Source organism: Aedes albopictus, chromosome 2, assembly GCF_035046485.1.
Source record: "Aedes albopictus strain Foshan chromosome 2, AalbF5, whole genome shotgun sequence".
Lineage (NCBI taxonomy): Eukaryota > Metazoa > Arthropoda > Insecta > Diptera > Culicidae > Aedes > Aedes albopictus.
In genome coordinates, this window is record NC_085137.1 from 10,652,444 (window position 1) to 10,680,415 (window position 27,972).

At 37.9% G+C, this 27,972-nt stretch overlaps 1 protein-coding gene across 3 annotated transcripts in view; it reads left to right on the top strand.

Annotated features, from left to right (window-relative positions):
• The first annotated feature begins 12,339 nt into the window (after positions 1–12,339).
• LOC109398355 (solute carrier family 7 member 14) overlaps positions 12,340–27,972 on the top strand; it is a 62,588-nt gene continuing 46,955 nt past the window's right edge. Inside the window, exon 1 of one of the 3 annotated variants that reach the window (XM_062849143.1) lies at positions 12,340–12,473. The gene's annotated coding sequence lies outside the window, so the exon portion shown is untranslated. Of the gene's footprint in view, positions 12,474–12,506; positions 12,842–27,972 lie in introns of those variants that run through there. The other 2 variants (XM_062849144.1, XM_062849145.1) reach the window with 2 other exon arrangements.

Consider the following 27,972-nt stretch of genomic DNA (forward strand, 5'->3'; position numbering starts at 1 on the left):
TTTGAGTTTGAAGTCCGATCGATAGATATTGACGGGCTTGGTGGTCTCGTGGCTACCGCTTCTGATTCGTATGCAGAAGGTCATGGGTTCAATCCCTGGCCCGTCCTTTTCATCCTACTTTGTATCTTTCTATCTACTTTCTCTCGCTCTCTCTTCTCTACATATACAACTCATGTATATTCATATGTTCATAGCCATCGCTAGAACCAGAAACGAATTGAAAAAAAAATCGTTTCCCTCCCTTCCAACTTCCACTCACAGCACAGTGTATATATAACGCCTATAAGTTATGCAACCAAAGCGTGCTGTGCCGCTTGACCTTATTCACCACACAATCTATCACGAACACTATAAATAACCCCTATCCATGGATCGTATCACCGACCCAAAGGTGACTCCCAGATCTCCCATCCTTTCCGTCTAACGAATACCCCAGTCCGTGCGGATTGTGGGGACGCAGAGTGCTCTCGGTCTCTAGTAGCAACAACCAGTACACACTAACATTCCTTTCCCTTCCCAGCTGACTATAAGGACTTGGCCGGCGCCGTTATTGATCAAATATGCATGAGCTGCTAAAATTGCACTTTGAGAATAAGTGGAATGTCCCAGCCCCTTATTCAGTTGGATCTCAGTGCAATTGGTACCAGTTCAGATCAATCACGGAGGAGCAACCATTGACATGTATAGTCAGAATTGATCGTGATCGTTGATCGTTTGAAGCCCGATCGATAGATACCCATATTGCATAGTATCCGAAACAGCATTGTCGTTAAAAAGCATATATTCTGGAGTTTTAACCGCCATCTTGAAACCTAAACCGCCACCTTGAATTCCATTACTCCTACTACCACATTCACAAGGGCTTCCAATTTTCCCGGGATTCAGCTTCCCGGGAAACGGGAAAAAAATAACCATATCCCGGGATTTCCCGGGATCCCGGGAAATAAGGAAACTTTATTTTTAAGCGAAAAAGGTATTTATTTTCAAGAATATCGCTAATCAGATGTAATGTTTTTTCACTTCTTATTGAAGACAGTGAAAAATTCAGAAAATTTCACGATAAGAAGGTTCATATTTTACCGTCAATGCGTTTTGAGTACGATTTCAAATAGTAATAAATATTGAAATTTTGATTTGAAATACATGATTTTTTTTTTTTGCAAAAAGTCGTTAATTATTCATTGATTATTTTGGGTACATCACCATGCGTACATTAACCCTAATTATGCTCAATTTATTCTTAAGATTTATTCTTAAAACTCACAAATGTGATATCTAGAACAGATACAATAACACAAGTTAAGAGTACATAATACCCGATACAAAAAATAAACTACTATAACTTACGAGAACTGCTGAAAACAAAACGAAAAAAACTTTGGCTTTGGTAAAAGCCCAATATTGGCTTCATACGTGCTATTAACTGATCATCTAATTAGCAAGCGCTTTATGACGTTGCAGCACCATGATCTAGTGGCAATGTTGAAATTGATTTGTTCCTAAATTGTTGGGCAGTCACTATGACCTATAAAAAGGACTGACTGTATAGCAGGGTTGTTGGTGGATCAGTTGGCATTATAGGATGAACTCCATATGTACTCTGAAGCAGTATTAAAAAGAAGATGAATCGTTGTCAGCTGAAATCAGTTTCAATGCCTTCACATTATTAGGAGGATGTTATCTGCCAACGTTCTTCGTTAAGCTCGAATTGTATAATAACATCAACATAAATAATATCTGCATAGACATAGAGGTTATATGACTTGACGATTTGACAAGAAGCCGAATAATTCAATCATTGACTCGCAAATTTAAATTGATCCTTTAACACTTGACAAAAAATAGACAACAGTAAAAAAAATCCCGGGAAATTCGGGAAACCCGGGATACAAAAATTTGTTGCCCGGGATTCGGGAATCCCGGGAAATTACATTTCCCGGGAAATCCATCCCGGGATTGGAAGCACATTCCACATCCTAAGGAATGTGTATGCCATACAGTCGGAACCCGCTTGTTGAGCGACAACCTCCACCCAACCAACGAATTCGATTCGCTAGTTGGGTGAAGTGACAGCAGCACAAGGGGCGTGCGCATTGTTTTTTTTTAATCATGTTTAGGTTGGAAGTGAAAAGTAAAATTTTTCAATTTGTTTTACATTTAGGGCAAAACTGATACGTTTTGCAAGAGACATATGTGGCCAATGCGAGAAATAATTATTTTCTCCCATTTTAAGTCGGTGAAGTGAAAATATAGATGTTTATGAAACCACCCGGACCAAAATGCAAGCACAAAATGCTTTTAATGATCGACACAATAAAGATTGCCGATGTTTTGCATTTGTTTGCATTTTTAAGAAATATGAAATAGAAATTATTCTCGATTATCAGTAAAGTTTAAGAAACCAAAAACTCATTAGCTCGCCCCTCGTATTTACAGATTGGTTGTCATTTTCAGTTTGACATTGAATTATGACATCCAGGTGCTTTTTAGTTGGCTGACAGCTCAACTAACGGAGCCCCAACTAAAAAGCCACCCAACTATTAAGTCCCCAACCAGCGAGTCATGACTGTATTTGATTGAAATTTCTTGACGCATTCCAAAGTTATGCCGGAACATTCATACATATATGCATACGTACATACATAACAACATAAGACACGAGCATGATATGAAGTACTGGCGGCAAACTATGAGTGAATTTCTACATTTTTGCGCGCGAAGCTAATGATTCATGAGATATTTGACGAACTCCAACTTATCTTCGGGGTTGGCAGCACGCCCTCAGAATGTTATGAATTTTTTTAGGATTCAAGACTTTACCTTATCAAGCAACTTTGCATATTTTGTATTTTTTTTCAAAATTAACCTAGACTAACATTTACAAAAAGGGTCAAAGTTTTTTAGCTGGTTTTTTACAAAAAAACATAACTCTAATATGATAACTTGTACAAAAAAGTGATGTTTGGGGGACTTTTATGGAATCGTCCAAGCTTTCAAGAAAAAATGTAAAAAAATATAAAACATGTTTTACACACTAAAAATAGGGTAATTCGCCAATTGTTGAACACTACCCAAATGTGAACAGTTTCTGAAAATTTTATTATAAATCTTACTTAAGTAATTTTCGCTCAACGTAAACGTATGATGTAGATGCATACACATTAGACTGGGTCAACAAAGGCGATTTTTTGGAACAAAGCTTTTGCGATTCATTTTAGCGTCCAAAGTAACTGTGCAAAATTTGGGAGCGATTGGTTGCTTCCCCGTATTCCGCATTGCGATTGAAATTTGTATGGAATTTAATATGGGAAAACGTGCTTTTTTGCATTTTCCTCATAAATTAAAATTTTTGGTCTAAAACAATCTAACCAATGACGGTAAAGTATAGCCTAGGATATGTCGAAAAACTTTGCCGAAGACCGCAAAGTGATCCGACACTTGTGAAAAAAGTTATAACGTACAGATTTCCCGGTGGTGCTTAACATTTAACATGTAAAGGAATAATATCAATAATAAAATCTCAATTTTTGGCCTAAGTTACCAGGCCAACAACTTTTTTCACAAGCGTCGGATCACTTTGTGGTCTTCGGCAAAGTTTCTCGGCATATCCTAGGCTATACTTTAACGTCATTAGTTACATGGTATTGAACAAAAGAATTCAACTTATGAGTAAAATGCAAAAAAGTACGTTTTCCCATACTAACTTCCATACAAATTTCAATCGCAATGCGGAATACGGGGACGCAACCAATCGCTACCAAATTTTGCACAGTTGTTTTGGAGGCTAATATAGATTGAAAAAGCTTTGTTCCGGGTTGATACAATCAAATTTAAAGATTCTCCATACAACGTTGACCCACTCTAATACACATGTGTGTCACGATATTACTTCAATTAAGTAACAAAATTATACATATTTTACGTCAAAACTATTAATTGAAAATTTTGTGCCGCTGATGACACGAAAACTGCACAATTAAGATTAATTTTAAGAAATTGCTGTTACGAAATAAGCTTTGCGGGCAAATCGACTACAAATATCAAAGGCACACCATAGTTACAAGAACTGGAAGGATGTCCTTAACAGTTTAACATTGTTTAAAATCCTATTTTCATTGTAATTTAATTTGAAAAAAATATTTTTTTATAACACTATCATTATGCATCCATGGTCCAATTGTTGAACACTGGCATAACCTACGATGTTAGCATGACTGCCAGATTTTTATTTTACTTTACCTAACCGTGCATTTCATGGGGTTTCAAGGGCGTTCTAGGGATGTTCCAGGGGTGTTCCAGCGGGCTTCAGGAAGATCCCAGTGGTTTTCAATGGGTTTCAAGGGCGTTCCAGAGGTGTTCAAGAGGGATTCAGAGTGTTAAGGGGGTCCCAGGAGTATTTCAAGGCGTTCCAGGAGGTTTAGGAGCAACGTACGGGTTTTCAAGGGATTTCAGGGTCGCTCCATAAGTGTTCTTGGGGGTTGAGTGGGTCCCATGGATTTCCAGGAATGTTTCAGGGGATTTTAAAGGCGTACTTTTCTTCTATCGTTTTCCCTTCTAATCAAATCTTTTCAGCCATTTTTGCATCTAGTCATGTTTAAAACGATTTCAGTCTACTAGAGCTCTCTACATCTGAGCAATCCCTTGCCATTTAAATTAATTGTCACTAGCTAGGACTAGCTGGGTACAAAACACGAAAAACCCGGAAAAAAATCCACCAGAGTGAAAAAATATCGGATGTCGGGTCAAATTTTATCAAATGTTGGGCCACTGTTGGACCCACATCAGATAACTGTTGGGTCTATGTTGGGTTTGGTGCCCAAAATAAAAACAGGTGAATGATAGGTTTATGTCGGGTTATACGTCATGAATTACGAACAAAGCTTCAACCGTTCAACAATTAGCGAGAACCGTCCAACATTAGGATGAGCTAGCTTAAGGAAGCGTTCAACATTAGACTTCCCATACAAATATTCGCTTTTCTCTTAGAAAATGGAATTTAGGGGAATACAAATTCAATGAGCAGTATAAGGAATAAGTAGATCTAGACGTTCACTGGATATTTTTCAATTAAAGTGGAATTGCGCACGGAAAAACAAACGAAAACCAAAATGCCAGTACTAACCGTTCAACAATTGGCGAATTACCCTATCATTTCAAAATTAAAAGTTAATTTACAGAAAAAGCCCACTTTTTATGTTTTGAATTTTTTTTTCCAAGAAAAACAATATAGTTGCCTAACTTTGATGGAGGGCACTTTTAAGAAAAAAAGTTTTTCTAACATTTTTTTTCATTTTCTTTTTTTTTTAGCGTCTGGGCAGTAACTCGTACAGTAATGTATTGTCACGCTTATCTTTTATTAGAGTCCGGTGGCGATCGTACGCCCGCAAGGCTTACAGCCGCAGTGACAGTCGCAAGGCAAAACAAAAGAAAATATGTTCCCGCCCAAAACAGAAGCACTTGGTTTTCGCGAAGGGACAGATGTTTTTAAATGTATTTGTGATGAAAGGCAATAAAGGGTGATACGGTCAAAATTTGGTCACATAATTTAATTCATACATGAGACTGCGTACACCAAAACAGCTGATTTTTGGACCAGAAATGGTACATTATAAGTAGCTTATACCATACAATTTTCGTCAAAATCGGTTTAGTATTTGCGGAGATATTGTGAATCCTGAAAACTGCAATTTTAAAATTTTGTGCAAAGAGGATTAAAAAATAAGAACACATTTTTACTCTTTTATTTATAGAGCCAGAAATACTGAACCAATTCCAATAAAAAAAATTCTTTATGTAAAGTATACATGCCAAAATATTGTGTAAAAAATTCATTCAATTTGATCCAGCCGTTACAAAGTTATATTTGTTTAGGTGGTCAAATTTTGTCAAGTCCAGTCAAATTTTGGTCACACATTTTTTGTATAACTTTAGACTGCGTTCACCAAAACAGCTGATTTTTGGATCAGTAATGGTACATTGTATGTAGCTTGTACCATAAAATTTTCATCAAAATCGGTCTACACGGTCAGAAAATTCACTCATTTCCGAGCCAATGTGGGACAACTCAAAATTGAGTAATTTTTTTTTCCAGCGATAGCGCTGGCCCAACTGCGAAAATCTCATCAGTTTAAGCAGTATAATATTCTTGATGATGCGAAGAATATTATACGGCTTAAACCAATTGGATTTTTGCACTTGGGCCAGCGCTATCGCTGGAAATGCAAATTACTCATTTTTTGAGCTGTTCCAGTTTAGCTCAGTTTTGTGTAAATCTTACTCATTTTAGAGTAACATTTTCTTAGCGTGTAGTATTTGCGGAGATATTGTTGAACCCTGAGATCTGCAATTTTAAAATTTTGTGCACAAATAAGAACACATTTTTACTGTTTTATTTATAGAGTCAGAGATACTTAACCGATTTCAATGAAAATTTTGTTGTAAAGTATGCATATCAAAATGTTGTGTAAAAAAATCATTCAATTGATTCAGCCGTTACAAAGTTATATTTGCACCCGGTCAGTTCTTTTCATATTCAAACAGCTAAAACTTTGAAAGTATTCATACAAAATGGCTCAAAATTTTACTAAGAACATATTTTTATAATAGTATTATACTGTAAAATTTTGATAAAAATCGGAGCAGTATTGGTAGTTCTATAATCAAAATTGTGCTTTAATGACCTTAAATTTCCGAAAATTTACTATGGATCGCCTTTGTACAAAATTTTAAAAAGGTAGGTCGATAGTTTTATCTATATATCAACCAATACTTAATCGATTTTGATGAATATTTTATGGTATAAGCTACATATAATGTAGCATTAACTGGTCCAAAAATCAGCTGTTTTGGTGTACGCAGTCTAAAGTTACGAAAAAAAATGTGTGACCAAATTTTGACCGTATCACCCTTTAGTGGCTCAGTGAAATGAGTGTGCTTGCTGTCAAACCCCATATAACCAGTGGTGGAAATTGATCGCGAACGTGTGCTTACGCACTACAAAAAAATGCCATCGCATCGCAAACCTTTGCTGTGCGATGGTGTTCGTACGTCTGTAGCTCACGATCGTACGACACGAACGCCAACGAGTGCATCGCATCTTTTGCAAGCGCGATGCTTTTTTATTTTAGAGGTTCGCGGCCGTTATTTCTGTAATGAAATCAAATGTTGGTAAACTTTTTCGTCGATATCATTTATTGGAATGGTACCTGACCAGTATAATAAAAAAACACCCAAAGGTAATTATTAAGAGTACAAAAAATGGCAACAAACCAAGTGTTCTACATTGTGATCCTTCTGGCAAACCAACTGCGATTCTGCTCGTTCGACATTTGTTTTGTGTTGGTTCGTCGATCCGGGAAATCGTGAACCGTTCTCTCTTTTTGGGTTCGCGAGCGCGTGAGCAAAGATTGTGTTTCATGCAGGGATGGAAAATGATGAAGATTGCAGCTGAGCAGACACAAACCAAAACAAAAATACTCGTGAACAGCAGGGGCCCGAGAATACTCGCACTTCTTTATTCGTGAGTAAACGAAGCCGGCAAGCACTCGCATGTGATTCGCGAAGCTTCGTGAGTTTTTTCCATTTTGACGAAAAACGTGTATTAACGACTGAAAGTGTTGTTTTTCAGGAACAATGACGCATAAAGCATTAGTTTATGTTGGACAATCACTGGATTTGCTATCATAACCACAACAAAATGCACTTCCCGCACCTACACTAGTTCTTCACGAGTAAAAGCTCATGAGTGTTTCTGTTTTTGTTTTGCTTCTTACTCGCGAAGCAGGCGGGTGCGAATAAACTCACACACTGTTTACTCTCGGAATCGTGAGTAAGCCTTGTGTTGGCTGTACACTCGCGAATTGCTTCATGAGGAGAGTAATTCCATCACTGGTTTGATGCGAACCAAAAAATACGTCAAGCGCATGATGCTTTCCACCACTGAATATAACGGAATGATATACTTTTAGAATCTGGTGAAGCTGTTATGATTAGTAACTGTCGCGCTTATATCAGAAACCAGAGGCAGATAATCGCCATACCGTCAAACGGGGTGACTTGCAACACATGATGTCTTCTGTCTATGTTTATCAACAAAACATAAAAATCGGACGTTTACATACCAAAACTCAGTCGAACTATATAGTGCACATACTATCTGAGTAGAAGCGACGAGTTTTACTTTAATTAAAATAGTTCCAACAAAATATTCATAAATTTTACATTTGTCTGAAAAAGTAACAAAAATGTGAGCCTCGAATCGTTGGCTGCAAAAGAATGAAAACAAAATTTCCCAAAAATAATATTCTGAATGCGGATTTTATACATAATGAGCTATATGAATTTCTATTTTACTTTATAAAAGTATTACAATATCTTTGTTATATTTATGTGTTTTGAAATATTGTACCTAGACGGGGCGACTTGCAACACTCATTTTCTTAACAATTCAAAGTCAGAAAAATTAAATATTGTTGTTCAACTAATAATTCACCAGCAAAAGTCTGGAGGAACTGAAAAATACATTAAAACCTATGTTAAACTAAAAATTAGTAACTTGGTGTTTTTGAGCCCAATATTTCCATATAAAAATTCACAATACAGTTTCCTATGTAAAAACAAATGCAAAAATATTAATGTCAGCCCAAACGATATCACAATAGTAGCAAGAATACTTATCAAATATGCTTGAAACTAAAAAATTACATCTGCGTGTTTGAAAAAGGATTTACATTGGGTGTTGCAAGTCACCCCGCACGACGTCTTGTATCAAAAAATGACCTTATTTCGCTTTTTCAACATGAAAAAACAAATCAATCTATAACTTGTTCGCTCTTTTTTATAGAGGGGCTGGCTATTAAAACTATTACAAATAGTTTGAATTTTAAAATTGATTTTAACCAACATTTTTTATTAGTTGAAGCTGAAAAGTGTTGCAAGTCACCCCGTTTGACGGTATTCTGATTTTTCTTGAGAGGCATAATATCCAGAATCGTAATAACAATCCATTAAAACCTAATGGGTTCAACTACTTTTTTTTTAATATCTTGTGCTTGACATTGAAACATTCTAGACTACGATTTGGAAAGAGCTCAATACAAATTTGCTTTTAGGGATTCCGGATTTCAGAACTATAGTGATTAGATCCAGGGATGGCCCTGCTAATTTTATCACTGTCAAAAAAAAATCAACACTATTTGCTTATCAGCATCACCAAACCCACGCCCACGTTTAGCTTCTGAACTGCAAAGAATACCTTGCTCTTTTACAAGTATTTTCATTTGTTTTACTTTGTGATGTGTTGCATTGAACTTACTAACTATTTTATTTACTGACCACGACTCGGGTAGAACTGATAGCACTTTAACTTTATCATTTTCACTAGTAGTTGGAGAATTGATTTTATCTCCAAGCTGCATGATCATTTCGTCGAAATCTTCCACTTTATCGGTATCGTCTGGGTTCATACCAAGTATGATTCAAGGCTCATTCACTAAAAATTCAAGTGATTCAGGTCTGATTTACTTCATATTCACGTGATTCAGGTCTGATTTATTTAAGATTCAAGTGATTCAGGTCTGATTCACTTTAAATTCAAGCGATTCAAATCTGATTCGCTTGATATTCATGATATTCAAGTGATTCAGGTCTGACTCACTTCATATTCAAGTGATTCAGGTCTGATTCATTTTATAGTCAAGCAATTCAAATCTGATTCACTCGATATCCATAATTTTCAGGTGATTCAGGTCTGACTCACTTCATATTCAAGTGATTCAGGTCTGATTTACTTCATATTCACGTGATTCAGGTCTGATTTACTTAAGATTCAAGTACTTCTGGTCTGATTCACTTTAAATTCATTCGATTCAAATCTGATTCGCTTGATATTCAAGTGATTCAAGTCTGACTCACTTCATATTCAAGTGATTCAGGTCTGACTCACTTCATAATCAGGTCTGATTCAATTTATGTTCAAGTGGTTCAAGGCTCATACATATTCAAGTGATTCAGGTCATTTTAATCCTAGTTATTCAGGTCTGATTTACTTCATATTCAAGTGATTCAGGTCTGATTCACTTCATGTTCAAGTGATTCAAGGCTCATGCACTTCATATTCAAGTGATTTAGGTCTGAGTTATTTTAATCCATGTAATTCAGGCCCGAGTCATTTTAATTCATGTGATTTAGGTCTGATTTAGTGTATATTCAAGACTGATTCACTTTATATTCAAGCGATTCAAATCTGATTCACTTGATATTCATGATATTCAAGTGATTCAGGTCTGACTCACTTCATAATCAAGTGATTCAGGTCTGACTCACTTCATAAGTAAGAGGTTAATGTCTGATTCATTTCATATTTAAGTGATTCAGCTCTAATTCACTCCATATTCAAGTCAAGTAATTCAAGGCTCATTCATTAAATGTTCAAGTGATTCAGGTCTGAGTCATTTTAGTCCAATTGATTCAGGTCTGATTCACTTCATATTCAAGTGATTCACACACTCAGTTTTATTTCACGAGCTCGGCTGTGCAAATTTCGGTTTCTGAATTTTAACCGAGACTCAGCTAATAAGATGATAGGTTGCTTAGCAACAGGGCGTGTTATACTGATTCTCGGCAATTATAAGCTGAGATCTATTCAAAACATTGAACTGACTACTCGGCTGTGCAAATCTCGGCATTCGTAAACCGAGTTTAGGCATTCTAAATTAAGTGTGCAGGTCTGATTCACTTCATGTTCAAGTGATTGAGGTCTGAGACATTTTAATCTAAAAGATTGAGGACTGATTCACTTCATATTCAAGAGATTCAGGTCTGATACATTTAATATTCAAGTGATCAGGTCTGATTCACTTCATAAACTGATTGTCATAGGCAAATGCTCATTTTTTCATGCTCAATAGCGACATTTAGCGGCAGAATTTTAAACCAAACTGCTTGTAATTTAGATGCCCATGACTTTCCGAACAACTTTGCCGAGTACTCGAACTATGTATCTCATCTGGATCACAAGATGGAACTAAGAATTGCAAACCAAATTGCTTGGTATTATAATGTCCGTGACCTTCCGAACAACTTAAATTGCCGAAGACTTGAACTTTCTATCTCATCAGCATCGCGAGATAGAACTAGTTAAAAATGCTCATTTTTCATGCTCACTAGCGTCACCTAGCGGCTGAATTGCGTATCAAACTGCTTGCCATTGTGATGCCAACGACCTTCCGAACATCTTTGCTGAAGACTGTACCGTTGCTTATTATCAGGATTTCGAGATAAAGCAGCACCAATTAAGCTGTTTTTAGGTGATGCTAAACCATTTCGGGGGTGATGCAATATATACAACTGAGTGTTGCAATACTTTTTTAAGTGAGTCCGTACTTATGACGGGTAGTGTAGGTCGTGTCGGGGGTGTGGAAAAAACCCTTTCGCATTTTCTTCCTGCCGCATACTGTATTTAACATGAAATCAAACAGAGTATTTCGATGCAAATGTTTCACTGATGAATGCCTCGATCACTTCTGTCCAAGCCCCCGACACGACCTATATGAATGCATGAATGCAGGCAACATAAATCTAAGCAATCGTAGGCAAAAATATTAAAAGTTAAGCTAAAGCTAAGCTAAAGCTAAGCTAAAGCTAAGCTAAAGCTAAGCTAAAGCTAAGCTAAAGCTAAGCTAAAGCTAAGCTAAAGCTAAGCTAAAGCTAAGCTAAAGCTAAGCTAAAGCTAAGCTAAAGCTAAGCTAAAGCTAAGCTAAAGCTAAGCTAAAGCTAAGCTAAAGCTAAGCTAAAGCTAAGCTAAAGCTAAGCTAAAGCTAAGCTAAAGCTAAGCTAAAGCTAAGCTAAAGCTAAGCTAAAGCTAAGCTAAAGCTAAGCTAAAGCTAAGCTAAAGCTAAGCTAAAGCTAAGCTAAAGCTAAGCTAAAGCTAAGCTAAAGCTAAGCTAAAGCTAAGCTAAAGCTAAGCTAAAGCTAAGCTAAAGCTAAGCTAAAGCTAAGCTAAAGCTAAGCTAAAGCTAAGCTAAAGCTAAGCTAAAGCTAAGCTAAAGCTAAGCTAAAGCTAAGCTAAAGCTAAGCTAAAGCTAAGCTAAAGCTAAGCTAAAGCTAAGCTAAAGCTAAGCTAAAGCTAAGCTAAAGCTAAGCTAAAGCTAAGCTAAATCTATGGCCATAGTTTCTCCGGACCGTTTTATCATGTCCCAGACTGTATCAATTAATAACAACCCCATGCGCAGGACCGAGCCCAACCCGTACGGAGGAAAAACAAAGTTCATTTTCCTGAAACACACCGCCTTGGGGGGATTTGTTTTGCCTCCTTTTGCCGTTTTGCCATCGTTCGGGCGTTCATTGTGTCAGTCCTCGTCGTGACTTTCACCGGTGTGGTCGCAAATTTTCCGCGAGTATCTTTTCGCAGTCAGTCGCCTTGTTTTTCCCCCCATTCGAAGCTGATTGAAATAGAGCCAACGCACGGATAAGAGGTGGTTCCGACGTATCATTCTAAGGGTGGTCCACGTGGGGTCAAGGGTACTTTTGAGGGTGGTGGTGGTGGGAAGATTGAATTTTTCCACGGTCAACGATCCTAACCCAACCAGTCAGTGATGCGTGATGATGGTCCCGCGTGTCGTATTCGGGATGGTGATTCGGAAGAGTGAGATTTGAAAATCAAACACGAAAGCTCTTATCGCGTCCCGTCGGTCTAATCGGGGTGGTGTCGTGGTTGGGGCGACAAATAAGTGATTGACCCACCCTACCGCTTACCGTGAGAACAAGTGTTTGCCATTTTCCGTGATCGAAATAGGCTAACAGCTAACAGCCCATCGATTTGTGGCCTGCTTTGATTGAAGAGGTGTGGAAAGTGATGTGAATGATGTGCGGAAAATCGTTCCTATAGCCAACCGATGGCGCCAGTGAAGATGTGTTCGAAGGGAATGTGTCTGCGGATTCGAGGAGAGAACTGTTGGATCGATTTTCCTGCATGCAACATTTATCAGTTGCAGCGCTCAGACAAACAATAGGAGTTCAGCACAGCAGATTTTCATTTCAAAAGTTCGAAACAAAACACCCCTAATAGAAATTCTACAAAAAAGGGTTCCTACTTAGGGCATCCTATGACTGATGTTCGTGCTTGGAAACATTAATGCAATTACGATCCTTCTGGGTTAAGGTTCTGCCCCTTTGTTACTATGTAGTTACTATGGACTAGAAATTAATATTTCGCGACAAAAATCAAATAGCGTTTTTTAATAATTGGATCAATGGACACTTATTTTCATTCTCAAATCCGTTTTATATCACGTATACTATCTTTACTTAACCGCATAGGATAGAAGCAATCTAAATCGGTATTTGTTTTTAACAAATAGATTTTATTATAAAAGGGTAGCGTGTTGGAACTATCACCAGGAATTGGAATCGAAATAAAACACCGGAAAAACAATAACAATCACGTGTATTCAATGCTTCACTTTCGACGCTCAGCTTAACACTGAACAGGTTACAACAAGCAAACGATGCGTGTTTTCTTCCTCCCTCACCCATTGAACATCGCAATGTTGCCAACTCAACTGCGCTGATCAGCTGCTTACTCTACAACGCTTACTACTTACTCGACTACTGGGGGCGATCACTGCCTACTCCAACATAGCGAACCACTTGAGCAGTGGCCGGTATTTTGGGCACTCTTCGATATAACTCGGCTAATTTCAAACCAATCGGCTTGAAATTTAGTACACGGCTAGATACTATACGTATTAGCGTGGTTCAAAAAATCGTTTTTGCTCCACACCGCTTATTCAATTCGTAACCAGATTCCATGCCTTCTCCCAAAATTTGAGCTCATTTGGTTGAAAATTGATACTGCACAAGCCCTTCAAGGTTTGTATGGGAATTACTATGGGAAAACGATGTTTTTCATTCAATCGACCGTAGTATTTCCCCAAGTGCCCTAGAGCGTTAGTTGACCCTTGGTACTTCTAGGTTACTCTATCAGCTACAACTTTGCCGAAGACCGCATTAAAATCGCATGCCTCATTAATTAGTTACCGATTTTTATCCAGAATCGAAATCTTTACTCATGATGGTTGAACTAATCGGTAGGCATCACTGCATTTTGCTGTGAAACATAGTAGCCATGATTTCAGTGTGCTATCTTTGGCGCTATATGCAGCAATGTTGCCTGCTGGGAAGCTAGAGGATCATTGCTAAAGTTTGTCCTGTTGGGTACAAATCGATAATTAATTAATGAGGCGTCCGATTTGAATGCGGCCTTCGGCAAAGTTGTAGCTGATAGAGCAGCCTAGGAGTACCAAGGGTCAACTAACGCTCTAGGGCTTTTGGGGAAATACTACGGTCGATTGAATGAAAAACATCGTTTTCCCATAGTAATTCCCATACAATCTTTGAAGGGCTTGTGCAGTCTCAATTTTCAACCAAATGAGCTCAAATTTTGGGTGAAGGCATGGAATCTGGTTACGAATCGAATAAGCGGTGTGGAGTGAAACCGATTTTTTGAACCACGCTAATACGTATCTCACCGCGTTCCGAAAATTGTGTCAATTGGTTCAACATTGACTGAGTTATAGCAGAAAAGTGCCCAAAATAGGAGCCCTGCCGAGATGGTTCCACTTCCCTAGAATGATTGCAGTTAAAAAAAATAGATTTTGATAAAAACACAATTTGTTCTTTCAAAAATCAGCTCTCGTATTTCTATTTTGGCCAAGGTGCTTCTTATTTAGCCACTCTCATAAGAAATGCACGTGATTGGCCAAAAAATAAACCCAAGTAAAAAATATGGACAAAACTGACTCGGTACTTCTATTTTGGTCAGTACTTATTTTGGTGCAGAATCTTTTTTCCCACAAAATATAGAATGAAAATTGCTGGGTGTTTTGAGTGTTTTTCGTTGTCTCATGTTAGTGATCGTTCAGTCTGTGTAACCTGTGGTTGAAGATGGTGTACCTTTCTGTTCTGCCCTCTAATACTTATCCTTTGTGCAGGAAAATTCAGTAAAAGATAGAATTTCTGTTTATTTTTTTTTTTATAAATAATTTTCCTTATATTGGCCAAAACCGGTACCCGTACCCTATCAGTCCCGCAGAGATTGCTGACAGCTCACCTACAAACATATCGAAAGTTTGTTTTCATCGCATTTTTCCAGCATGCACGCCTTAACGATTATAGGAATAAAAAAGTAAAAATCAACAAAAATTCTGTGTAAATGACGGAATTTTTGAACAGGTCGATTTGAACGTGTAATTTGATCCGTTGGCTTTGTTTTTGCTGTCATCGTGAAATAATTGTTTGCTTACACGCTCTCTTGGTTAAAGCGTTCGTGGTTGGGTAATAATCGTGCAAATCGCTGTAATTTTTTTTGGAAACGTGTTTTAACGTGTATTAGGCAGCCAGCTGTCAGCAACCACTACATTTTCTGGGCTTCCTATGCACGCTAACCCTCAGCTACCCAGATTGATGTCAAAGCGACCCAGATCGAGCAAAACTGCAGTTACTCTAAAGTGGGTAAAGGTGCCTTTACTCAAATCTGGGTTACCGATGTTGGCTGCAGAATCTGAGTAAAGGTTACCCTGATTTAGACGTTTCTCATCCGGGTATTTTCTACCCATTTTTACATAAATGAGTAAGCGTTCACATTTGCATACACAATACGAACTCCCTTAGTTTGGTCGGAAAAGAAATCAAAAAATAAACTTCAACATAACCGATTTATTGATGTCTCAAGTTTTATACAAGTATTAATAAATTAATCGCAAAACGGCTCCTTTGAAGATGGAAATGACTTATATTTGAGTGTTGCAGCCATCTTTCCCATGCACTGTTTAAATCTTTGCTAAGATTTTCGCACCAAGCTGACCAAGAAGCTGTCCCTCGAGCTGAGACAGATCCTAAATAAATATATGGGAAATCTAATCAACGATTAAATTAATCGATTGGCTCGAGAAAGAACATACCTGTGACCATTACAGATGGTGACCGTTGAATATTCATTCCGCCTGCATCGGAATCGAGTTCGGGATACTGCTTCTAACCTGACCAACTTTATTCCGGCCTGATAAGCGGCGCAGAATGCCTGAAATTTTTAAAGAATTAGTAGAACATTTCAAGAACAACATGAATTACATACCAGTCAGAAGTTTTCGCCATCCAAAGTTCCTTCGTGCTTTTTTTCGGATTAATCGCCTCCACATTTTCTCCAAGTCCATTTTACCCAGATTTTGGCGTCTACACACGACAAGCTAATATGGGTATCGAAATTCCCGTGAAGACCCGTTTACCCAGAATCAGGGTAAACTTTACTCTTCTGATGCGAAATCGATTACCCGGATTTTGACAGCTGCTAATGACATAAAAATCCGGGTAGAATCGACCCAATCGATGGGTAGTTTCAGGTTAGCGTGTGGGCCTTTTTATTTGACGTCTAAAATTAGCTGATTTTCTTCTCCTATGGAAATGACAGTTCAGCGTTTGCGCCTTTGTTCGGTAGTTGTAAACAGTGGCATGCACGGAACTTTCAAACAAAAAAGGCCTATAGGCCTTGACGGCGCCGCAGTGCTGCCCAAGGTATTTACATATTCTAAGGTAGTCTTAGATGTCAAAACTGGCTGAGCGGCCATTATTTTTTCACCGTGAGAAATTCTGAAAACAAATCCCCCGCCTCCTCAAATTCCTTTGAAATTTCGCTTCCTCTGTTTTTTTTTCCACAAACTAAACGTCATGCTCAACCTTACAATATTTTAAAACCTTGGTGCTGCCGCCTGGTGGGAGTCGTATGGCAAACGTGAGAAAAACGCGTTTGTTTATACTTCTTCATGCACACGATGACAGATACGAATGGAGTGAGTGCATTTTTGCTGCCGTCAGAGCCAAATATGGGGCAGATTTGCAAAAGCACTCCTATAGCTACAGCTGTAAGAGCGTGGTAATTGAGCATGAGCATGCAGAGGGTGACAAGTTTGATTCCGGGTCAGTCCAGGAACTTTTCGTAAAAGGAAATTGGACATAGAGTATTTTCGTGCCTCTCGCACGACTTACACATGGTAATTCGCAAATGTCAATTATTCACAGGTTCGGTTGAACGTATATGTTTGCCTGTATTTGTCGCCAAAAATATTGCTTTTTTCACTGAAAATTTTCCTTGCTTCGCTGAACAACATGACGTTTTCTTCCAGCGAAGGCTTACGCGATACAGAAAACCGCTGAATTTCACACTAACACTGCAGAAAATGTGTCAACAATAACTCAATACACATGCATTTTCAGCGAAAAGATCTATTTGCGTGACAACAATCCACTCCCATGGCTACTGGGCGGCCGCCGTCATATATCAGGATTGCCAACTGTCCGGCGACTGCTGTCAGTTTTCTTTGTCGCCGAATCTGGCGCTGGGTCTTCGGCGCGGAAACCCAAAGGTGGGAATAAAATTTTGGGGTTTGCGCGCAATATGTAAACGAACCGATCAGCTGATCGTGACGTCATGTTCGTCAGAAAATTTGTTCGCAGCTTCTGAAACATGACGTCACATTCGGCAACTTCGTGCGATTTCGGCTTGCCGAAGTTGGCATGGCACAACTACTACTTCAAAATTATCATATCACAGACATCACTTTGTCCGATGGGTCTAACCTGTGAAATGGAGAATATTGGTAATTGGCAAAAAAGCTCTGTAGTCTGTCTAGTGTAGTCTAAACATACACAGCCGTCTCTTAAAAGAATCCAGGAAAATTATAAAATTGACTACTTGTATCATTTTTCTTATCATTATCAATAATTGCAGTGCATCTTATTACATTATTGAAGCGGCTGATGAAATAAGAATAAATCATGGAACGGCGATATCTCGTCAAACACTCCGTATAATATGTATTATAATGAGAAGTACAGACGTTGCTAAGAAAGTAATTGCCACTCCGATGCCGATCCTCTTCTTCCTGGTTTAACTCGAAAGCACAGACAAACAGACGTCTCACTCTACTCACTTCCCATCGTTTCCTTTTTTAACGGATAATTCAAATATTCCGTAGTTCGCAAATCGCTCGCTCATGGCGCTCGTATCGTTTTCACTCCTGTTTGACGTTTGCTCACTACCGCCATCTACTCAGTGAGTTTGCGAACCACACAGTACGAACAAAATCTGTAAATTTATGACGGATTGAATGTAACAAATTGACCTCCATCGTGTTCGATAGAAATTTATGTGTAATCTTAAAATTACACTGTTGATTGCTGAGAGAAAAGTGTTAATTAAGCGCCGACTTTTCAGAGAAACTTAAAAAAATCTTTATACGAGAATCGAACTCAGATCTTCCGAGTGAAAGTTCACGCCTAACCCCTCTAGGCTGGCTCACCAAGCTGAAGAGAGGGCAATCAAAGATAAACATCTTCCACCATAAATGAACAAACTGTTGTACCGCTTCGGCCACAGAGAGCGAGAGAGCAGTCTCCGCAGCGAGGCAGACGACTGAGCGTAGCTGTCCTCGTTTACGTTACTACATGTAAATTTCAATCGGATATGTCTCAAAAAATGTAAACAGTACGCACGATTGGCTGATTACTGAGCGGACAGTATCATCTCTCGGTAAATGGCTGTAATTTTGTAGCTTCTGCTATAATTTTCAGTCCATGCTTAACTTACGTGCTGTTTAATTTTCATGATTTCTTTCTGTGCACATAGTAATTAGCATTGGGCGATTATGTTTTCATGACGATGATTTTTATCACATTTTGTTCTAAGTGATACGTCTGTTTGTCTGTGTCGAAAGCTTACGTCTTCATTTCACAATTTCACATGTTTTATATCCAAATCCAAAACAAAATATGCTATTATTGAGATTTGGTCTTCTACTCGGGAAAGACGAACAATGAAATTTTGAGTCAAAAATTCTCTGAATTATCTTAAAATTAGCCTATGAAAGTACATATAGAAGAATCAGAAATTTATATATTTTACGTAGTCTTTTTGTATTTCAGGAAATAATTTAATTTCAATACTAAGAGACGAACCACCCAAGTAACCAGAAGTTCAGATAAAAGGGTACTTTCTAAGCTAAGCAGCTTGTTCGAGGTTGCTCATTAGCCATCTAAGCAGCTTCATTTTTAAGTAATTTTGGAACTTGAAAGTTCACATAAGCACGCTGGATAGCCTTCTAAGCAGCTTCTGACAGAACTTTGACAAAATTCATGCAGAAACAAAAATGTGTTTTCAGAATTACAACTCTGTTGGTGGGTTTGTGATTCATGTCTGGAAATTGCTTCTGATGATTATATTTTCACACATGTCGCTGCTATGTAGATTTGAACTGGGTCCTCCTGCGTGATAGCCTGCCGTCTTACCGCTGCGCTGCTGAAGACACTTGATGAAGTCAAGCTAACTTGACTTCTGTACAAATGTGCAAAACTAGCTGCAGACAGAAAATCGATTCAAGTCAGACTTTACCTACTGTTCATTCAATCGCAATTGTAGTACAGTGGTAGAGCGTAGGGTTCTCACGCAGCGGCTATCGTTTCGAATCCGATAGGCGGCATTTTTTTTTTGCTCAAGCCTAATATTCATTGATTTGATACATTCATATTTGTCTTTTATTCGTGTATGCTTCAATAGTTGTTTTCTGTAAAAGAAATAAATTTTATCTTCATTAAAACACAATGCTACTGAACTGAACTTCTATGAACTTGAAAGTTCCGACAAAGTTACGAGTAGCATCTTAAGCAGCTTTAAAGTTCCGCGAAGTACAGATAAAGTTCCGAATGAAACTTTCTGGCTGCTTAAGAGGCTACCAATGAGCCTTGCCGGAACTTGTGACCGAAGTTCCAGCAAGGCTCATCGTTAGCCTCTTAAGCAGCCAGAAAGTTCCATGTGGAACTTTATCTGAACTTCGCGGAACTTGAAAGTGCATTTTGTCATGGGAAGCGGAACTTTTAATTACTTGGGAATTGACCTCTTTAGTGGAGTTTAGATAATTCCATATTCTGAATCTACATGCCAAACCCAAATTTCCATGAATTTTAATGCCTGGGAAGCTATTTAAAAATCAATTTGAAGTTTATGTGGGGATCGATTTGTTCAATCATCCCTTATCGGATGTTGTTCTGAGCGTTTTTACTATCGAATTTGACGATGTTCCTCTTGGGACTTCTCCTAAAGATCTTCCAGAGATTGGGGCCGGGTCACAACGTCCGAGGCCATACAGTCCCGGACATTAAGTCGTGTTTTTTTTTTGCGAAATAGCGTTCAAAAGTTTGGATGCGTCATAATATCCTATGTGCCTTATTTCCTTGGACTTCGTAGCGCTAGTCGTAGCGTATCTACAAGTTCGGACGTTATGCCCCGAAAAAATGCGACAAAAAGTCTTGGGACTTCATGCCCTCGGACGTTATGATACTGCGCTCAGAGATTTCTCTTAGAGTTGCTCCAAGAATATCTCAACGAGTTTTTAACGATTTTCCTGCAGGAGTTTTTCCCGGGATTTCAACCAAAGTTTTTTTTTCTGTATTTTTTCTCAAGAAATACCCGTGAGCTTTCTTCTAGAGTTCCTTCCTGATTTTCTATAAGATTTTTAGCTGGAATATTCCCTAAACGTTCTCGTGGGATTTATTTCGAAGTTTTGCCTGACATTTCTCTTGGAGTTTCTCCTATAACTTCTCTCAGAAGATTTCTTCAGTTCTGGGATGTCTCTCAGAGTTTTTCCTAGTTTATCCAAGACTTTCTCGTCAGATTTTTTTTCTGGAGTATCTTGTGGGAATTCTGCAGGAGCAATTGCCGCTATTTCACATTGAATTATTCTCGTGATCTCTTCCACAGCCAGACGTTTACCTCGTAGTTGTACAGAATTCCGGCAGTGATCAGCCTATTTTTACACATTTTCTTTTGCCTATTCGTAGAACTTTTCCCAGAAATTGTCCCGATATTCTGGATGTTCCTTTTGGGATTCTTCTAATTGTAGCTCCCAAAATTTTTGCAAGGATTTTTCACTAGTTTTCCTCAGAAAGTCTCCTGGGATGATTGATGAACTTTCTTGTAAGACATTCCCGGTAAAATCTTGCGAAAGAATCCGTAATATATAATTGAAGAAATTTAACTGGGATTTCTAAAACACCTGAGAAAAAAAGAGACATCTCGGAAAAGTACTAAGAGTAATTCCGAGAGGAAATATCATGGGCATTCAAGGAGGAATTCTGAAAACCTCAAGGAATCCCGGGAGGAATTATGGGTGAAATTTCATGAGAAATTTCGAAAAACTGTTTGGAAGAAATCCCTGGAAATTTTGCAAGAATCTCGTAAAAATCCCGAGAAAAAACTGTCAGAAATCTATCCCAAATAATTTCTAAGAAAAATTCGCGGAGGACATTTGGATAATTTTGAAAAAATCTTCAGGAAGATTCCAGCGTGAAACTCTGGAAGCACATCGGGAAGCCTCTGCAAGAAATATCGGGAGGTACTGCAATAGATACCCCATGAAACACTCCCAGGCACAACTCTCAGAAGTTTTGAAAGATGTTTCCTTTATTATTTTGGGATATTTTTGTCGTTTTTGAAAAGTATATACATTTTAGAAAATTTGGGAATTTTTTTATATTTTTATTCCAATCATTTTCATTGTTACATGTTATGAGTTCATACAAAGATATCAACAAATCACTTTTCCATGTTTTACGATGGTGACCCCAAACTTTTGGCCGATACATCATATTGAGGGGTGACCCCAAACTTTTGGTCGATGACATCAAGGATTAATTTACTTAATAACTTTTTTTCTAGATTTTTTAGCTAAGTTCTGAAAAAAGCAGTTGAAAGCTAATAGAAAATGGGTCATATTACCGCTCTCATCTTAAAATTTGGTCGACCCAATTTCCAGCGACACTGCCGTAAGTTTATATTCATTTTTTAGAAAATTTGGCAACTTTGGGTTAAGTTTACATACAAATTTTTTTGAAAAAGTTTCTTTTAAATCATGTTCAAAGTTTCTTTGACTTATTATCTTTTGAATGATACCTAGGGTTTTGAAATCGGACGCAAATTGGCGGAGATATGGGCCTAAAAAAATGACGTGTTTTTTAGGGGGTGACCCCAAACTTTTGAACGGGAGTGTACATTAAAAAGCGGTTTCGTACGCGAATTGTAAAAAAAAATCATACATCTGGACAGTTACGTTTTTGCGTTATTGCCAAATACACAAATTCAAAACAATTTTTAAGATATTTTTGGGCATAATTATTTGAAAACATTTTTCCTGTAAGCTGGATGATCATTCTCCGTAATCAATGCTCCGATTGAGCTGATTTTTTACTGTATCTCGCCTACATATGATATGTCGAACAAACGTTGACAAAGAATTTTTAAATTGTTTTGTTTTATTGAAAAAAAAAATAAATAAGTAAAAAGAAAATCGCGTTAAGTACTCGACTCAAGTACAAGACACTGAAGACGACTTTACAGTTGAGGTCGAAATACGTATCTGTCAAAGGATGCAAATTCTTAGGGGAATTCAAAGGAACAGTACTTAACCCGATTTTCTTTTTACTTACAGATATTCCCCTAACAAGCCCAGGTTAATCATCATCATAAAAATAAATATATTTATTCATATATTTTTGGAAATTTAAGGAGATCATCCCTAAAACTCGTCAATATCTTGAGTTTCATCAATCTGACGCAAAACCTGGATTCAGGTGATCGACTGGCATTATTTTCAGCTTTTAATTCATGAAAAAAGATTTAAAATTGGTAAAACGCAAGATATTTGACTTTTAGTGAAATTTCGTATTTTTACTTAATTTTTTTGAAGCACGGTTTCGAAATCAGCGGTAAATTGTGCTTCAAAAACTTTGGTCGCAGACAGAAGTTCACGACTTTCGTTTTATTATGTAAACTAATGTAATTAATTGAATTTTATATATATTTTGTCTGTATTTGATTTTCAAGCTCAAGAGTTTATGTTTTAATTATTTAGATAGATACTTTTTAATTTTATTTATCGAGTTCAATTTTATGCGTGAAATATTATTACAAAATTAAGTAATTTCTGATTTTTTTCATTTTTTTTTTAAATTATCCATTTTAAACCCGGTAATACCCGTGAAACTGTGTGTTTTACCGACTTTTTTCGGCTTTTTTGGGATATTGTGGCATGGCAAACAAGTGTCGTTCCCCCTGGAAAAGATCGTATTCAAGAACCAATTTGCAATGCACACTAGATAAAAAATCGTACGTAACTAGGAAAAACTATCAACAAACAGATGCCACTTCACCTTTCCAGAATGATTTGCACCTAAGAAACTAGATGTAGCAGCCTGTAAAAAATGGCATATCGACATATTGAGAAAAAATCTAGAACAAAAACAAACGAGATCGCATTGAGATAGAGAGATATCGATATGTAGAAAGGTAAAATCGACATGTGGAGAGTCGACTATAGTTTCATCAATGTTACGGTAATTTTCACTTCTGTCGCGTGATTTTGAATTCTTGCCCATAGTGCAGCCCTCGAAACGGAAGAAATAGTTCATCGAAAGAGTAGAGCAACTAACAATAATGTAGCTATAGTGTAACGAAATGTGAGCTCATGCTAATCCTTATCGATTTTCGACAGCTTGCCTATAGCTAGCGAGCGAGCGGAGCGGGACCTGTGTCGTCCGTCCGTCAGTAATCACACTTATGGTTGGGTAATGGCCAATCCAATTTCGTCTCCCACTGAATCTATGACGCGACAACAAGAGACGCGCGTCGGTGTGTGATAAATAGAACCACTTTTTATCATCCAAGTAGGTACCTATAGTAGTTTCCATCTTTGATGTTACGGGAAAACCCAATCACATCAAGCGACGAAATTCGAATTGCCGTCGCGACGGGCAGCACCAGCGTGTGGTTTCGACATACATTCAGGCGTATATGGTGTGTGGGAGACGTCTGTCGTCTGTCCGCGTCCACCCACCAGAGCCGACCACCTATCAACGGACGGGGAGAGTTCACGCCGGATGCTCTTTTCCTCCCTCAGGGCTCTTAAAAATGAATAAACATGGCATGGCAAAACCTCGGCTCTGGGCGCGTGGGAAAACATGGACACGTTGTTGGTGGGATGGTATGATTTTTGTTGAAGCGGGTTTATTACTGGATTCACGTTGTTAAAGCTGTGGACTTGATGATGGCTTGGTTGGCAAAGTCATGCCGTTGTTTCCTACAGTTGTGGGTTCAATGCTTCATGTTAAGTACTTTTGAAAGCAGTTTTCATTTATCCAATTTTCTTGTTTAAGTTTATAAGATGGATTGCATCAAGATGTTTTTGCCTTTCTCGCACACCGAAGTGTACTGAAAGGCACTCAAAAACCAACTTCCGATAAAAGACTCGGAGGGTCAAGTCACATACACCAATCAATTCAGTTCGACGAATTGAGATGATGTCTGTATGTGTGTATGTATGTATGGCTGTGCGCAAAAAAAGTTCACTCATTTTTAAGGCACTTCCCATTGGCCGATTTTTTTGGATTATAGCTCGAATAGAACCGGAATTTTACTGCATTGTTTGCTATTTAAAATGGTTCGGATTGGTCGAGGCGTTCCGGAGTTATGGCCATTTCAGTGATCCGGACCAGCACCGGTGGAACAGGCCGTTTATAAAACTGAAACAAGCTCCATCATGCGACACATCAAACTGCGGCGATTTTTGCAACCTTTAGTATGGTTGACGAATTTTATGCGAAAAAAAACACTGGAGACTCGAAATTTCACGATGTTGGCCCAAAATTCAAGATGGCGGATAAATTCAAGATGGCAGTTGTTCAATAGAATTTTAGGCTCTAAAACCATGCAATATGGGTATATTTGGTATGAGGAAAATGTCCGGAATCAAAAAAGGGCAACCAGAATAGCTAAGATGGCGGTTTAAATTTCAATATGGTGGCTCCAAATTCAAGATGGCGACTTTTTGTGGAGTTTTAGGACCTTAAACTATGCAATACGGGTATATTTGATATGGGGAAGAAGTCTGGACTTCAAAACTGGTGAACAGAATGTCCAAAATGGCGGTCTAAAATGCAAGATGGCGGTTCAACATTCAAGATGGCGGCTGTTTAATGGAGTTTTGGGCTCAAAAACCATGCAATATGTGTATATTTGGTATTGGAAAGATGTCTGAAGTCCAAAATGACGATTAAAATATCCAATATGGCGATCAAAATATCCAAGACGGCGTCTCAAAATTCAAGATGGCGGTATAAACTTGAAGATGATGATAAGAAAGATGATGAAAGATAATGAAGGTTTAAGCTCTAAAGCCGTACAATATGGGTATATTTGGTATGGGGAAGACAACCGGAGTTCGGAAGTAGCGAACAGAATATCCAAGTTGGTGTCTCAAAATTCAAAATGGCGGCTGTTTAATGGAGTTTTGGGCTTTAAAACCATTCAATATGGGCGTATCTGGTATGGGGAAAAAGTCTTGAGTCCAAAAATGGCGACTAGAATTTCCAAGCTGCCGGACTTAAATCCAAAATAGCGGCTCAAAATTCAAGATTGCGGCTGTTTTTCAAGAAATTAAGGCTCAAAAAACAAAATCCAGTTAAACGATATAATCTCTGATGCCATGAAATGGATTTCTATTAAACGTATGAAAGTGCGATATTCATCAACTTGTCACTTGAGTTGTGTTGAAATGTATTTTCGAAGGCACGAGAAAGGTGCCATCTGCGTCCAATAAACTAATTTTTTGGTGTTCTTATGTGAATGTTCATAAGTTTTTTTTATGCTTTGAGGAATGAGAGGTGTTGAAAATGATCAATTTATGCGTAACGAGTTCAGCAATGGAAGCTAATGGAAGTACGTTAAAAACCAGGTTTAACTCCAATAGGAATGTTACATTAAGAAAGAAAACGTGAAACAAAAAAAAAACGTTCTTCGCTCTGCTTCCAAAAGGGCCGGAGGCGACAAAGTGAGCAATTAGACTAACAAAGGACAACGCGTCTTTCCAAGTGTCCTTCACTTACAAGTGGGAGCGAAGGGGGGTTGCTTTTCGTGTAGAAGAAACAAAAGAATGAGATGAATGCAGTCTTTTACGTGCTTTCTTGCTTTTCTACAAAAGAACGGATGCTCTAAATGAGTGGCTGAGGACTCTCAGCATTCTTGGTATTTATATGAGGAAAGGAGAACTTCACTGTGATTAAAAAAATATGTTTGCAACATTTCTAGTTTAATAGAACACTAGACTCTCCACAATGATAAGAGTCAGATTCTTGGGAAAAGATACATACCAAATAAAGTTTAGTACTAAGGCCTCAAGTATACAGGGTCAAATAATTGACAAGCAATGAACTAAAGATCAAACATCTGTTTGACACTAATGAAATTTCGATAGAGTCAATTAAGATGTTGAACATTGGTTTCTTCTTGGACAAATATTCGCCCCTTTGTACTGGAATCATAAGCATCTTCTTCTTCATGGCGTAACGTTCCATTGGGCGAAAGCCGGCTTCTCAACTTTTTCAAAGTTTTTTTTTTCTAATAATATGACTCTAGATGATAAGGTGCTTTATTTTTTGTGCTTTTGAAATGCAAATGTAAAAATTACACATCTTCTTAAGGTTTTGCTTGTCCCTGAACCATAGTGTGCATTTCAAAGGTGAAAATGGTATCTATTATGTGTGATAAATCCGGTCAATTAGCATACCAAGACGTGACATAATTAGCACGATCTGAGAAGATCTCCGAGCGCACCAGCTGTCAAATGTCTACTGGAAGAGTCAGTCTTCCGGTCCGTCTTCCACGAGCATTATAACTTGTCGAATAACTGCGGAACGAAAAATGTTACGTTTTGTTGAGTTGATTTATTTAGTTGCCGTGACTTTTTTAACCTGTTTTAGAAGCTTCTGATTTGTGTAAAACGTGTAGGTGCCCGTCGCTATTTATTGATCGAGGAAAGTGTTGAGTTGTTCTCCGGTGGTAGCAGCGCGATTGAAATGAGTGAAAGTGCTATAAATGATACACATGGAATAGAATAACAGATTTCTTACTCAACCAAGAATGGGAAGTGTTACAGAATTTCATTTTTTTTTTCATGAAATGTAATGACAATTTTAAATTTCCATCGCTTCAGGTGTAACTTTCCGTCCGTTTACATCACCATTCCATAACAGTGAGTGGTTATGTAAAATTAATGATGTCGTTGAAAAAGAGAAATGTCGTCGAAGAGAAAAAAAAAATGCAAATAACAAAATCACATTTACCATCGATGATTTTTTTAGTGATTTAAATGTTGCCCTTAAAAGTAAAATTTCACTAAATCTGAATAGCTGCAAATAGTGACTGGATGACCCTCCTCAAAGACATGTTCCGCAACTTTCGACCTGAAATCGTATTCTGAAGCTGTACTTACCTACTGTATTCTGCGCTTTTCCTATTTACGCCAGAAGTTCTTTGAATCTAATATCCAGGGATCGTTTTGTTTGATCAACGTAGACCTTATCGTTGTGAAAACAGCGGATTGTGTAAACGTCGGCCTTGTTAACCGAATTCTCTGAGCCTAATGAAGTCTGCAACTGATTGTTTCAACTACAAAATATCAAGTCTATCCCGAAACTGCTGAGCCTAGAACCATACAGACATCTACGAGTGGACCCACTACCTCCGGGCTCATTAGATTGACAGACAGAGCCCTGTAAGACTGTAAGTCTATCATTACATATCAAAAAACTACCTACAGTGCTTGAAAACTGAAGAGTTTTTCCTCGAACGAAGCAAAATGTGCTATTCTTTTACCAGCGCTTTTCAACACAAAGCGGTAGCTATATGCCTTCATTGCACGCTAAGAAAAAGTTACTCTAAAATGAGTACAATTCACACAAAACTGAGCTAAACTGGAACAGCTCAAAAAATGAGTAAATTGCATTTCCAGCGATAGCGTTGGCCCAAGTGCAAAAATCCAACCAATTTAAGCCGTATAATATTCTTCACATCAGCTAGAATATTATACAGCTTAA